This window comes from Genypterus blacodes, unplaced genomic scaffold (genome assembly GCF_046128005.1).
Source record: "Genypterus blacodes isolate CSIRO-AG114 ecotype Tasmania unplaced genomic scaffold, CSIRO-AGI_Gbla_v1 ptg000141l_1, whole genome shotgun sequence".
NCBI classification, from domain to species: domain Eukaryota; kingdom Metazoa; phylum Chordata; class Actinopteri; order Ophidiiformes; family Ophidiidae; genus Genypterus; species Genypterus blacodes.
In genome coordinates, this window is record NW_027466943.1 from 613,079 (window position 1) to 625,606 (window position 12,528).

Consider the following 12,528-nt stretch of genomic DNA (forward strand, 5'->3'; position numbering starts at 1 on the left):
GACAATTTCCTCCCAGGCTGTCACTTTGCCTCATTTTTTCTATTTAAAACAACAAGATATGTTGATACAAAGTGTGGGTGTGAATGTTTGGGATGCCAACTAAATTTTAGAATCGCAGGTGGTGTTTTTTTTTAAACTATTTTAAGCTCCCCAGCTGTTGTGTCTGTGAATATGATCAATACGTCTGTGTGGTCAAACCTGTACGTGAACATATTCTGTGGTTGGCTGGTAACAACATATGGGCGACTGTCTGAGCTTCACATCCTTGCTTGCTTGCTGGTTGTCCATCATAGCCCGATGAAAGAAAGAAAGAAAGAAAGAAAGAAAGAAAGAAAGAAAGAAAGAAAGAAAGAAAGAAAGAAAGAAAGAAAGAAAGAAAGAAAGAAAGAATTATAGACAGAAAGACAGAAAGAAAAGTGCTTAAATGGATGAGTCAGGACAGACTATGAGAAATTGTAAATATTTGATCCCAGTGAGATCACTTAACCACTTTAACACTTAACCACTGACACATATTTATTGCCTAAATAAGATTAACTTTCACAAAAACAAGACTTCTGATGAAAATAAAGAGTTTCAACTATCAATCTATTTAAATTAGCTACTCGGGCTGATATTAAACAAATGTGTAACAGATTAGGATGTTGCTGAGATGACTCGGAAAGCCTGGTGCTTTTATAAAGGTGATTTATAGCTTAGCGTTTGCTCCATGAAGCGGGAATTGAGAATAGTTACAGCAAAAGCTAAGATTAATAAATGAGAAAATGTTATTAGAATTACCCAAACTAATTTATTGTTACATTTTGCATAAATTTTGTTTATTACTTCATACTGCCAATCCACAGAGGTGAAATTGGGGTGACGGTCTGTGCATCTGTGTGTGTGTGTATTATTTATACCTGCTGATGAATGCTTAATAGGTTCATAATGGACAGACCCTGATTACATTATCCAGTCTATTTTCCACCATTCATGCCATTGCAATTGACCGAAAACATGCCAGGTCATTGTTCTTTTTGTCTACCTGACAGCTGTATATTTAACTTGGTCCATTCCGTCATTCCGGACGTCACTTATGGAATAACTGCTACATTTCTTGGTGTGGCCTGATTCTGTTACTGTTGCCGCTGAGCAGAAGGAAACTGTCACATCTGAAGTCGAACATGCCACATAGATTTGCTTCACGAGAACCACAAAAAAACTAATGAGAGCGTTCAGAGAGACAAAAGAGTCAAATTTTTCCTAAAGCTTGTCAACCTGTCACATCGTCTGGTTTAAATATACATCACATCTCTTTTGTTTCTTCCCCGTCTGTCTCTGCTTCTCTCCAATCTGTCCCAACTGAATCTGGCAGGACTTTGATCATCTGAATAATCTGGGCCAGTTTTGAAATCAGGCCACATCAGCCATTAAATCCCTTTAATGCAGCTGTGAAGAGGTTGAAGTTGAAGTGAAGTCTTCTTCATTTTTGTGCCATAGTTCTTTCAATTTGAGTGTTTGAAAATGTAAAACTAAAGAAAAGTTCTTAGTGTCTGCGCATTGTTTAAACATGTAAGACAATCTATTTTCCTCAAAAGAAAGACGTGAGACTGATGATGTTTGTTGTCACTGGCCTTCTGTTGTGGTTTGTTTTACTAAAGCTTACAGATTCCCGGATCACACTCACTGCAGGGAAAAAGGATTTCAGTGCCTCTGTCACTGAAAGGCTGAAAGCTGTTTGAGTCTGTCAGCTTCTAACACACAGTAGGTACCAGGCTGTTTGTTCATTACCATTCTTAAGGTGTTTGTAATCACCGATGAACCTGGTTATTGTGGTTGTGGGCCCCAATTATACATCAGACTTCTGAATCAAACTGAAGGCGACTTACAAACATTTAAGCTTCCATAACAAACTACTTACTAACTCATTCCATCATAAAGATTTGGCTCATCGTGAAAAAAAAGCATGTTATGGATTTATTTATTGTACACGTCATAATTAAAATATTTAAAAATGAACACACAACATAACAATATATCAAAAATAGAACTTTTTAACGTATATCAAAATAATCTGATCTGGAAGTGAAGTGAACGCTGTTTTGTGTTCTACAGCTCCTTGACAATAACTGTGCCGTAAAAGGGAAGTGAAACAAGGAAATCATTTAGATTTTAACATTTGTAGTCTTCATCACAGCGGTGAATGACCTTTTAGGTGTTTTTAATGACCTTTGATCCCAAAATCACCACAAGTAAGTTGAAAATGGCAGAATGATGTATTTTGGTCCTTTTTGTAATATCTTGTTGTTGTGCAATGACAACATACACGGACCAAAGGAGGATTTTCAAGATGCAGGATCAAGGTGCTGTGACTCACAGCAATATTCTGGGTCTAATGGATTCAAGAGGAGTAATATTCTTGTTATGTAAAAACACAATTCCTTTAGTTACGCAGTGTGGAAGTGGCTGGTTGCCTCAAAAACAACATTTTGATGTCTTTAATATTTCTTGCTGTGTGAGTGACTGTAAAGACTTCTGTGTGGCATTAGATGACTGTTGTAATGTTTAAAACGTTCTGAAGAAGAATCATACATAGTAAATTGGAGCAGAAGGCATGCATATATTTCTGTAAGACCCTTTTAATGCCTTTGCTATAACATCGACATCTAAAAGAAATATGACCCTCGCAGCATTAGTATAAGAGCCCAATCCATCTCTCTCCTCTCACTGCTGAGCGGTTGAGGAAGAGAAGAGAAGATACAATGTGACATGCAGTCAGAGTGAAAATATAAAAGTAATCCAAGATTACAGATGAGAGATAAGGAGATGACTGGTTGAATGATTGGATGGGATGAAAGAATTACTGAGGGAGCATTCCAGGGAATTGGCAGAGAGAAGAATGGATGGATGGATGCAGATGGGATAAGTGAGAAACAAAAGGACAGAGGGTAAAATGGAGTTGCTCATAATGAGATTGATGAACTCATACGTGTTTGCATGTAGCATGGCACTCAATTGTACATGTCGGGTTGATTTATGATGATTATGAGGGTTGAATGATAAAATCAAAAAAAAAAGCCTATGATATTATTTATAAATTCTTAACATTACATTTTGGATCAGATGCAGTATAAACATATAGGCATGGCACATTAATGGAATGGCTGAACATGGCAACAACGCAGCAGATTCAGTAGCATACTTATGGCGGCATGTTTACAGTTGTAAAGCCTCTTTCTCGTGAGCTGGAAACAGCAGCTCACCCTGCTCACCCCTCTACCTACCTTGGATACGGACATTATGTCACCTGTGGAGGGTTTCGGGAAAAATTCTCTCCAGTGTCATTGGCAGAAGTTTGTTTAGCAGGAGGGAGATTATTTTGAGAGCTCAGAGGTGATGTGATGGGGTGTTGTTGTGGATGTGAGCATTGGCACATGCATGCACATTATATCTGTTTAGCTGAGTGTGGGTCCAGAGTATAACCCCTTGGGAGGATGCAATCATATGCAATTTTCCACATCCAATATCCCAAGTGAAGAGCACAGCCATCAATTTGCTGCTGATTTAATTTCTTATTAACGCCCTCTTATATAACCATTATGAATACAGATTGCAGGGTGCAAATTGAAAGTGCTGAAACTTAGGCATGCCTTTAAAGAGATTTAGTTATAAGGATGTTAGATATATTCATGGGACGAGAAACCAAGGAGGGGAACAATACAGAATGGGATCATAGTGATGAAGGAGTGAAGGATGTGAGGATGTGGAACAGAATGCTTTTTTTTTTCCTCTTCCTTTCTCAGTTTTTTGTAGTTTTTTCCCCTTTTTCATGTCCACAATATTAATGCATCAGCCCGGTCCCATAAATGGAGAATTGTTATATGGAGAACAAAGTGTATATACCAGAAATGTATCGAGTGTATACAGTAGATTGTGTACATCCCCGAGGGCACTCGGAGAGTCAAAGCTTCCTGCGGCAGATACTTCCCACTTCCTCCTCAAAGAGGGGGGGGGGGACCCAACGCGTCTTGCTTTCCATTCCTGTTATTTATAATCCTGTTTGAAAATACACAATGATCTGCATTGATGTTCTATTGTGCATATAGAACATGCAGAATTCTCATGGTAAGTGTTCTAGTGTGTGTGTGTGTGTGTGTGTGTGTGTGTGTGTGTGTGTGTGTGAGTGAGTTCAGAGACATACTACAGAGCTTTGCACTGTTGAGGGATGTTTCACAGATGATTCTCTTACCCTTGACAATATGAGGAATTCATTTCCTCTAAATAGAATGCTGATGAAGGTTTTTACCCTACCTGTTTACACATCAGACTCATCTATAGTACCTGTGCATAGAAATATATAATAGGAATAATAATGATAATAATAATAATAATAATAATAATTATTATTATTAATGCTTTCCATAACCAAATTTCATCCTAATTTTAAGATCAAGTATAGTCTTAATCTTCATGGTAAACAATCCTTATTTCTCATATTCACATGAAAACCAGAGAATTTATGGTAGTGTGGTATGGAGCACGAACGCAAGCACACACAAGCGCACACACACACACACACACACACACACAGACACACGCGCGCGTGCGTGCGCGCACACACACACACACACACATGCGCATATACACACACACACACACAGACACAAACACACACAGACAATATCAGGTCACGCTTAAGACACAAAATTATCCTGGATTCATGATCACAGAGAGCAAGATAAACACAACAGTGGGAGGTTGTTTCCACAGGCAGGTTAATTCACAGCAGGAGCATTTATGAAGTTGCATTGCTATGGCAGATGGTGCGTCGTTGCACTTCAGTTCTTGTGTGTGTCTGTGTGTGTGTCATTTATATAATACAAACATGTGTGTGTATAATACAAATATATTCATGTTTCTGCACAGGAATAAGCCAAGGATTAAACATCAAAGTGCAGCTGGATTACTGCACATCATTGGTCCACTACCAGCACAATCACAGCAACATTAGCAGCAGCCAGCTCCTCACAACCAAGTCCAGGAATATAGCAATCACATGTGAGGATTACAATCAACAAAACACAGCGTCCATACAGTGGATAGGATCATATGCATTAGTCATGATACACCGTCTGATTGGCTGAGTTAAACTCCACCTTAGGAAAAACAACGCAGTAACACAGTAATAGTTAACTTCAGACTGTTTCATATTAATATTTCAATTCAAACACAACAGACTGTTTTTCTTTTTCAATCATTTATTTCTAGACTCTGAGTGTTATAAGCAGTTTCCATCTGTTGTACATGTTAGAACAGAAGGTTGAATTTAAGTAAATGTTTACTCAGACCTGTTATTAAACCCATATTGGTTCCTAGTGACTTAGATAAACCATTAGTATGTGTTACATGTAAGAATCATAATACGCTGTGAAATTGCGTGTAAGAATGTATTCAGTGCCTGTGCTGAATTCTGATTGAAGGCACAGTGAAATGTTTGGGAAAATTGCCAGACGAATTGCTCTTCCAGATCAGCGAAGAAGAAGCTAAAGAAGATGTGAAGAAGATGACAAGCATTAAATTCTCAAATTAGAGGCAGGCGTCACCTCACAGCAAAAAGATTCACATCAGATGCAGGCCTGTCCCGTGTGGAGTCTCCATGTTCTTCTCGTGTTTGTGTGGGTTTCATCTGATTTGTGCAGGTTAGACGAGTGACTCTTCCTGTTTGTCCCTGCACAACTTAAACGTATAAAGAATGAATGGTTGCATGGATCCGTAGCTGTAATCAGACTGAAAGTATTGTGCAATGGGCATTTCCTGAAAGCTGATTCAGCGAAGGAGAAAATAAAATGAGAAAGACGACATCTGCCGAGTTAGGCATTGATTAGGCCAAATATCACCACATCACCTTCTCAGCAAAAGCTCTAATTCAAAGTGATGGTGTTCCACATGCTGCGACGTTCATAAATTGGCATGTGAGTAGGTTGAGACAGTCTTCTGTGACACTGTTCCCAACAGGGGCAGTGTCACACTGTGAATCATCACAGGCAGCTCATGGGGCCTCAGATCTCCAGCTCAAAGAGGCAGCGGATCTCTAAGCAGGGCTTAAGCATGTCATGTCCTGTACTCCAGACTGGCTGAAGAGACGGGAACACTGGGCGTGCGTGCGTGCGTGCGTGCGTGCGTGCGTGCGTGCGTGCGTGCGTGCGTGCGTGCGTGCGTGCGTGCGTGCGTGCGTGTAGGGATTCTTTCTGCAGGTGCCTCATTTAAATGTAATATTCTTTGGCTTTATCTGCTCTTTTACTGGAGTTGTGGAAATCTTCCTTAGATGAATAATTCACATTTGAATTTGATGGTTTGAAATGGTTTGAAATGTGAAATGTTTGCCAGGGAACCAACAGCAAAACAAATTTAAGGAGCAATCACAGATGAATAAGGGCAGATTTGTGAGTGGCTCCAAACAGGCTGGCTCGCAGCAGTTGTAAAGAAGATGTAAATTACGTTGGGGTACTGAAGTAAACTTAATTTGTATTTGAAATGTTTTATAGATAAAACAAACACGTTATGATCATATTTGTTCGAGCAGAATCAAAAACTGATGCAAGAACTAAGAGTACTTGTCTGAGCAGCGACTCTGTCATGTGAACTACCCAACATCAGACCACTGGACGCCACTTCATCATTCAGTAATAAACCATATCCACAGTGTTTTATCACCACGCTGTTTGTCAAGTCCCAGGTTCTCACCGTCCAGAGGTCGCTACAGGCGTTGCGCAATATATCACGAAAATATGCGATATCGCCATGAGCCTTCCTCTCAGTGTAATGTCTCCACAGTGCACTGAACAATGAGGAATATGTCCCACTTTGTAATGTAATGCGTTACACAGTATATATACTTTGCTGTAAACGTTGGTATAGTGATGCTCCGACTCAGTCCGCGGTTGGATGCTGGATGTTGTAGATTGGAGACAATCTTTATTGGGACAGATGGCATCAATTTATCAGGGTGTCAACAGGGTGTCCCCTCTGTCATAAACTCTGCTGAGGTACCTTTGAGCCAGTTACTTAAGCCCCAACAGCTGTGGTGGAGCTGATTCCAGGTGCGAGCGTGTGTAACTGTGTGTAACAGAGAGGAGTAAGTGCTGCTCTGTCACATCACCTTTCAGATTTATGCTGCTGGTCTGGGGATTGTACCGGCAACCTGCGTACCATAAGACTCCTAGACTTTTTAGTTAGAATAGAGGCTGTGCACACCGAGTCGCGACATGAATGTAAACCATGTGGACTCTAATGGACTTGCATAACAAGGCAGCACACCAATCACAGGCCAGAGGGGCTCAGTCCTCACATGCTTTCTCCCAGCGGCTCCTTCAATCAATCAAAAAAAAAAATACTGTTATACAAGAAAGCAACCAAAGGCACTGATCTGACTTATCACAGCATTTTTCACTTCACTTGTTTCATTTATTATTGATTTGTCCAAAGAGAGTAAGTACATGTAAGTTCCACACAGGCCAGGAACTGATGGAGCATTTCAGTCTAAGGCTGTTTTAAAAAGCTACTGAAAACACTTTTCTTCTGATCTCGTCCCTCCAGTCACTTGACCTCCATTATCTGCAGGGAAGTAATTGCTTCTTGATTAATGTTGACATTTGCTAAATGCCTAAACCTCCACTTTTAAGTTTTCCCTCATGTTTCCCCATCACAGTATCACTGAATCATGGTCCTACCAAGTAACTTTGATTATGAAAACTCAACTGCTTTCAAATATCTTCTCTGCAATGTTGAACTTCATGGAAGATCAACATCTCTTGGTCATAATGAGATTTCGTCTCCATGGAGTCTGAATTATTTCTGAGAGTATGCAGCTCTCATGATATAAGTGCCAGAGTGGCTCTTCAGTCAGCCAATATATTTCCTGATGATAAAGTAAAAATGTCAAGACGCTCCAACCGTTGTCTTGGGGCAGTATGAGCTCATTTTATTGTACACATATTTCAAATGCACCATTTTTATTTCCAAAGATCCAATTTAACATCACACATCAATGAGTATTCAGTGTGTGATCAGCCTGATGTGCAGTGTAATCATTATTTCCCATTTTGAGTTTGAATGTGTGTCGGTGGCTTGGCTTTTAATAATTCATATGCATACAGTAAGTGTGTGATGCCATAAAGCTGCACAGAATTTCCATCATCATTAATATTTATAGTCGCGGCCATTATCTAAAAATATGATCATTTAAAATTATGTACGAAATCATTAATCCTAAATAGTTATCAGAACATAATCACATCCAAGCATCCACACACTGAATGACATCCTTGAAATTTCCTTTTTGTTTTGGGCTTTGCAGGATTCCAATAAGCGCTCAAGCAAACATATTGCAGAGCCAATTTAGATGTAAATCTGAAATTCATCAAAATAAATGCATGTTTTGACAAAAAAAACACAGGTTGAAGTCACGCTGCATGCATGTACAGAACTGAGCCTGCCTGAGGACCCTCTGAGGAGGAAGGAGGAGAAGAAGAAGGGGCTCTTACAGTTTCCCACGTGGCCATTCATTCTATTTCATCCCATGTATTCCATTTCAAGCAGGATTGGCGTGTTTATCTTGCTGTCGTTTGGCCTTTGGGGTAAACAGTTGTTGCCTGGTTGGTCATCACTGGGCCTCCTCTCCACCTGTCTGGCACCTGGCTTGGCCACAATTCCCCGCTTTGCTTTTTTATGTCGTCGCCTGTCTTTGATGTCATCGGATAATTGCTCCTTTTAGAACTCAGAAAGGGGCCACTCAACGTTGGCGGGATGGAAGAGTATCCATGGCGACAATCTTTGTTATTCCAACTGGTTATTGTATGAGAGGAAAGCGCTTTTGAGCGGAGACACGGCACATCTGGGCTGCTGAGGAGAGAGAGAGAGAGAGAGAGAGAGAGGCAGGAAGAGGGAGAGAAATGGTGAAAAAGAGCCAGATATGAGAGAGTGTGTGTGTGCGTGTGTGTGTGTGTGTGTGTGTGTGTGTGTTAGTGACAGAGCGAGTGACAGCTAATGTATCATAACGGTCAAGGCAGAGACAAGAGAGCCGGGCTTGGAGGCTGCTGAAGGAAAATACATCTACAGGTATTTTCCTACACAGGCCATGAAATATTTCTATGTGAACATCACCAGATTGAAACACACACACATAGACACACACAGTCACACACAGACACACACAGACAGACACACATGTACAGATTGAAGACACGTCGCTCTTAAATTGAACACCACACACCACTACACCACTGCAGCTCACATGTGCTCGGCTGTCATGTCACTTGACCTCTCAGCCTCCTCTTCCTCTCTGGAATCAGACCTGATGACAGAGCTCGACCCCCTGCAGCACGTGACCCGAATTAAAATCCTCTTGCAGTGCAACAGTGAAATAGGCAATCTCACATCCCACACATGCCACCAGTAGACTCTGACCAAATGCAGTTACGACAGAAAATGGCATTCCGCCTTCCAGCTGTAGTTTGATGCAAGGCGAGTCGGGGATATTACAGTAACATCTTTACTGCACTTTATTGCTTTAGGAAGCACACGGCTTCTGGTGGAAACAAAATGAAACGAACGGTTCCTACTCTCAGTGTTCATGTTAAACAGTGCTGCAGGGCGGCTTTATAAGTTAACACGCTAATGTAACATATTATTCTAGAAAAATGGCATTGTAAAGCCAGCGAGCTCTGTGAGGGCAGAAGATGGAATATTAATATGGAACAGTTACTGTGCTCAAATGTAGAAGGGGACTGTTTGATGGATTTATGAACAAATAAGACTTCACAACAAAAGCTACGGTGAATAAAAGGCTGGATGAGATGTTTTTTTTGGTAATCGAGTTGGAAGCCATCTCCTCCTAAATTGCTCCCCATCTGCAGCCATCTGCTTAGGTTCTGCCAACATCATATTTCTTGTTGTGTATGCTGAACCAGTACCAACACCATTTATTTCAGTGGATCCTCAAAGATACCTCTGGGTGGAGGAGCAGCCAGTCGACTGTGCTGCATCCTAATGACAAGAGAGGAGAGGAGAGGAGAGGAGAGGAGAGGAGAGGAGAGGAGGTTTTTGAAACGATAAAGGAAAAGGAGAAAAAGCTGAAAGTGACTCAGGAATTTGGAGGCAGGATGGAGGAGGGGGCAGTGCAGAATCAAAGGAGAGGGGGAGGAAAAGAGGAGAGAATTAGTGGAAGATTAGAAATATGAAATAGAACGCCTTAAAAATAGAAGAGAGCAAGTGGAGGAGTGAGAGAGGAAGAGGACGCAAAGAGGGACACACAGCTTGCTTTGCCAATCAGTGCACTCATTGTTCACGCGTCTTCCATTAGCCTGCTCCCATAGTTTGGATTTAAAATGGGACTTTCCTCTGGGGTCTTGTGCCCCTCCTTCCTGTATTGATGCTCAGCCTTGTTTGTGAGGAGAACAAATGTTCTTGCTTAGCAGGAGCAGACAGAGAATCTGTTGCGTTCAACCGAAAACTCTTCATTTTCTCTCATTCCATTGGGAATATTCACAATTTCCTAGAACCAAAAACTGGTCTGTTAGCAAAAACAAAAAGATCTTACTCTTGTTTTATCTACAAGATTCAGCTGACTGCATCATTACATCTTTTGCACCAAAAGAAGCAGGAAAGGGATTTATGTGCATGATCATATGCATGAGATATTATCAGTCAGGAGACCCAGCTGCATAATTCATATTTTGTCAAACAGCATATCCTATCTATACACTTTCTTCTTCACTGTAGTTTGCCTCGGCTCTCTCTCTGATAAGACCTTCCAGCCTTTCATTAAGTTTGTATTGCTCTGTGATGGGAATGCAAATTTATAATTTTATCCCACACAACATATGACCTCATGATATAAAAGCGGCGGCGTTCAGACTTAGCGAAACAATGTGCCGACATGACTATGAGACCATCATTCATTCATTTGATTTAGGCCATAAAAACAAATCAAGGAACTCCCATAAGGAGGAATCCTGCATAAAAGGTAGAATGCTCACAGTACAAAACTGACTGAACACAGTATTTAGTCCAAGTCCAAAATGCACACACATATGCACACACACAAGCACAAACACCAAAGTTTTACGATCCATTCAATTAATTAAATTTAATGCACAAGTTACTGTGAAACACATACAGTATCAGTAATGTGATGATGTCGTTCAGGAACTATCAACTAATGTGCTAATGTACGTTATGTGCACATCAAACTGTGTAATGACCTGTCAGCAAGTATATTTGAATCCCTTTCTTTAGTAATTGAAATGTCTCTGTACTTTTTGTTGACTACTTCATCACTATAGTAACTATAGTACGCCATATTAGTATAGTGTTAAGTGTTGGTCAAGCTGGTTGGCCGGGCTTCATCTAGTAAGCGGAATCATCCAGTCCGTTCAGGCCTTAAAAAGACAGTACCTAATTTTCATCCCATTTTCAGTCAGTGTGCACAGCAGTGGTATGGCAAGGGAGCATAGAAGTGGATCAGTGTGTTTGTGTGTGTGTTTTGTTTTGCTCATTAAATCCTCATAGGGTCCCAAACAGGAACATAGAACCCTGCATAATATGTCGCCTTCAAATGTATTAACATCGTAACTCAATGGCGATGAACGTCACAAAATCCTTTTCATTTGTGTTTTGAGTACAACAAAAAACAAAAAGTAGTAAAATAACCATTGCCAGACCTTGTTTTTGATGTAAAGTTTGAGTCACTGAAAGCCTTTTTGTTGTTTTCTACCTCCCAGATGATCCAGATGTGTGATGTATTGAGCTGGTTACATGTGGTCGCAGCCCGTCCTCTGAGCTAATCTCTCCCTCTTTTCTTTAAACACTCTTCTTTTGTTTCCTGAGGCCAGGTTGCATCAAAACCCAGGCGGCGCTTCTGTCTCTTTCTCTTCTGTTTTCATTTGTTTTAACATTACACAGGCTTTTTATCTCTGTTTCTTGTCCTTTCCCTTCCTTTGACCCGCTGACACAGAAACCTGTTCACAAGCTCTGCTGGCCAGAAGCAACTCTGCTAACTCTGGCGCCCCGTCAAAGCAACTATTCAAAGCTTTGTTTTTCAGACAGAAACGGATCAGAGAATCTCACTCACCATGGCACACAAGTAAATAGAGAGATAAGAGTTACACGCCTGCCACCTGTTAATTTAAAACCCTGCACACCTACACACACACATACACGCACACCGCAAATTCTTGGATCTTAAAAAGGTAACCAGAGGCAATGTACCAGCTGGCAAACAAGCTGACAGCACAAATATATCTTAAAGATAATTTCTGGAGTAAGTACTTTATACCAGAAAGCAGTGAATTCTGCTTTCGTTCAGCTTTGAAGTGTTTTACTGCAACACATATTAACATTATCCATCCATCCATCCATCCATCCATCCATCCATCCATCCATCCATCCATCCATCCATCCATCCATCCATCCATCTATCTATCTATCTATCTATCTATCTATCTATCTATCTATCTATCTATCTATCTATCTATCTATCTATCTATCTAT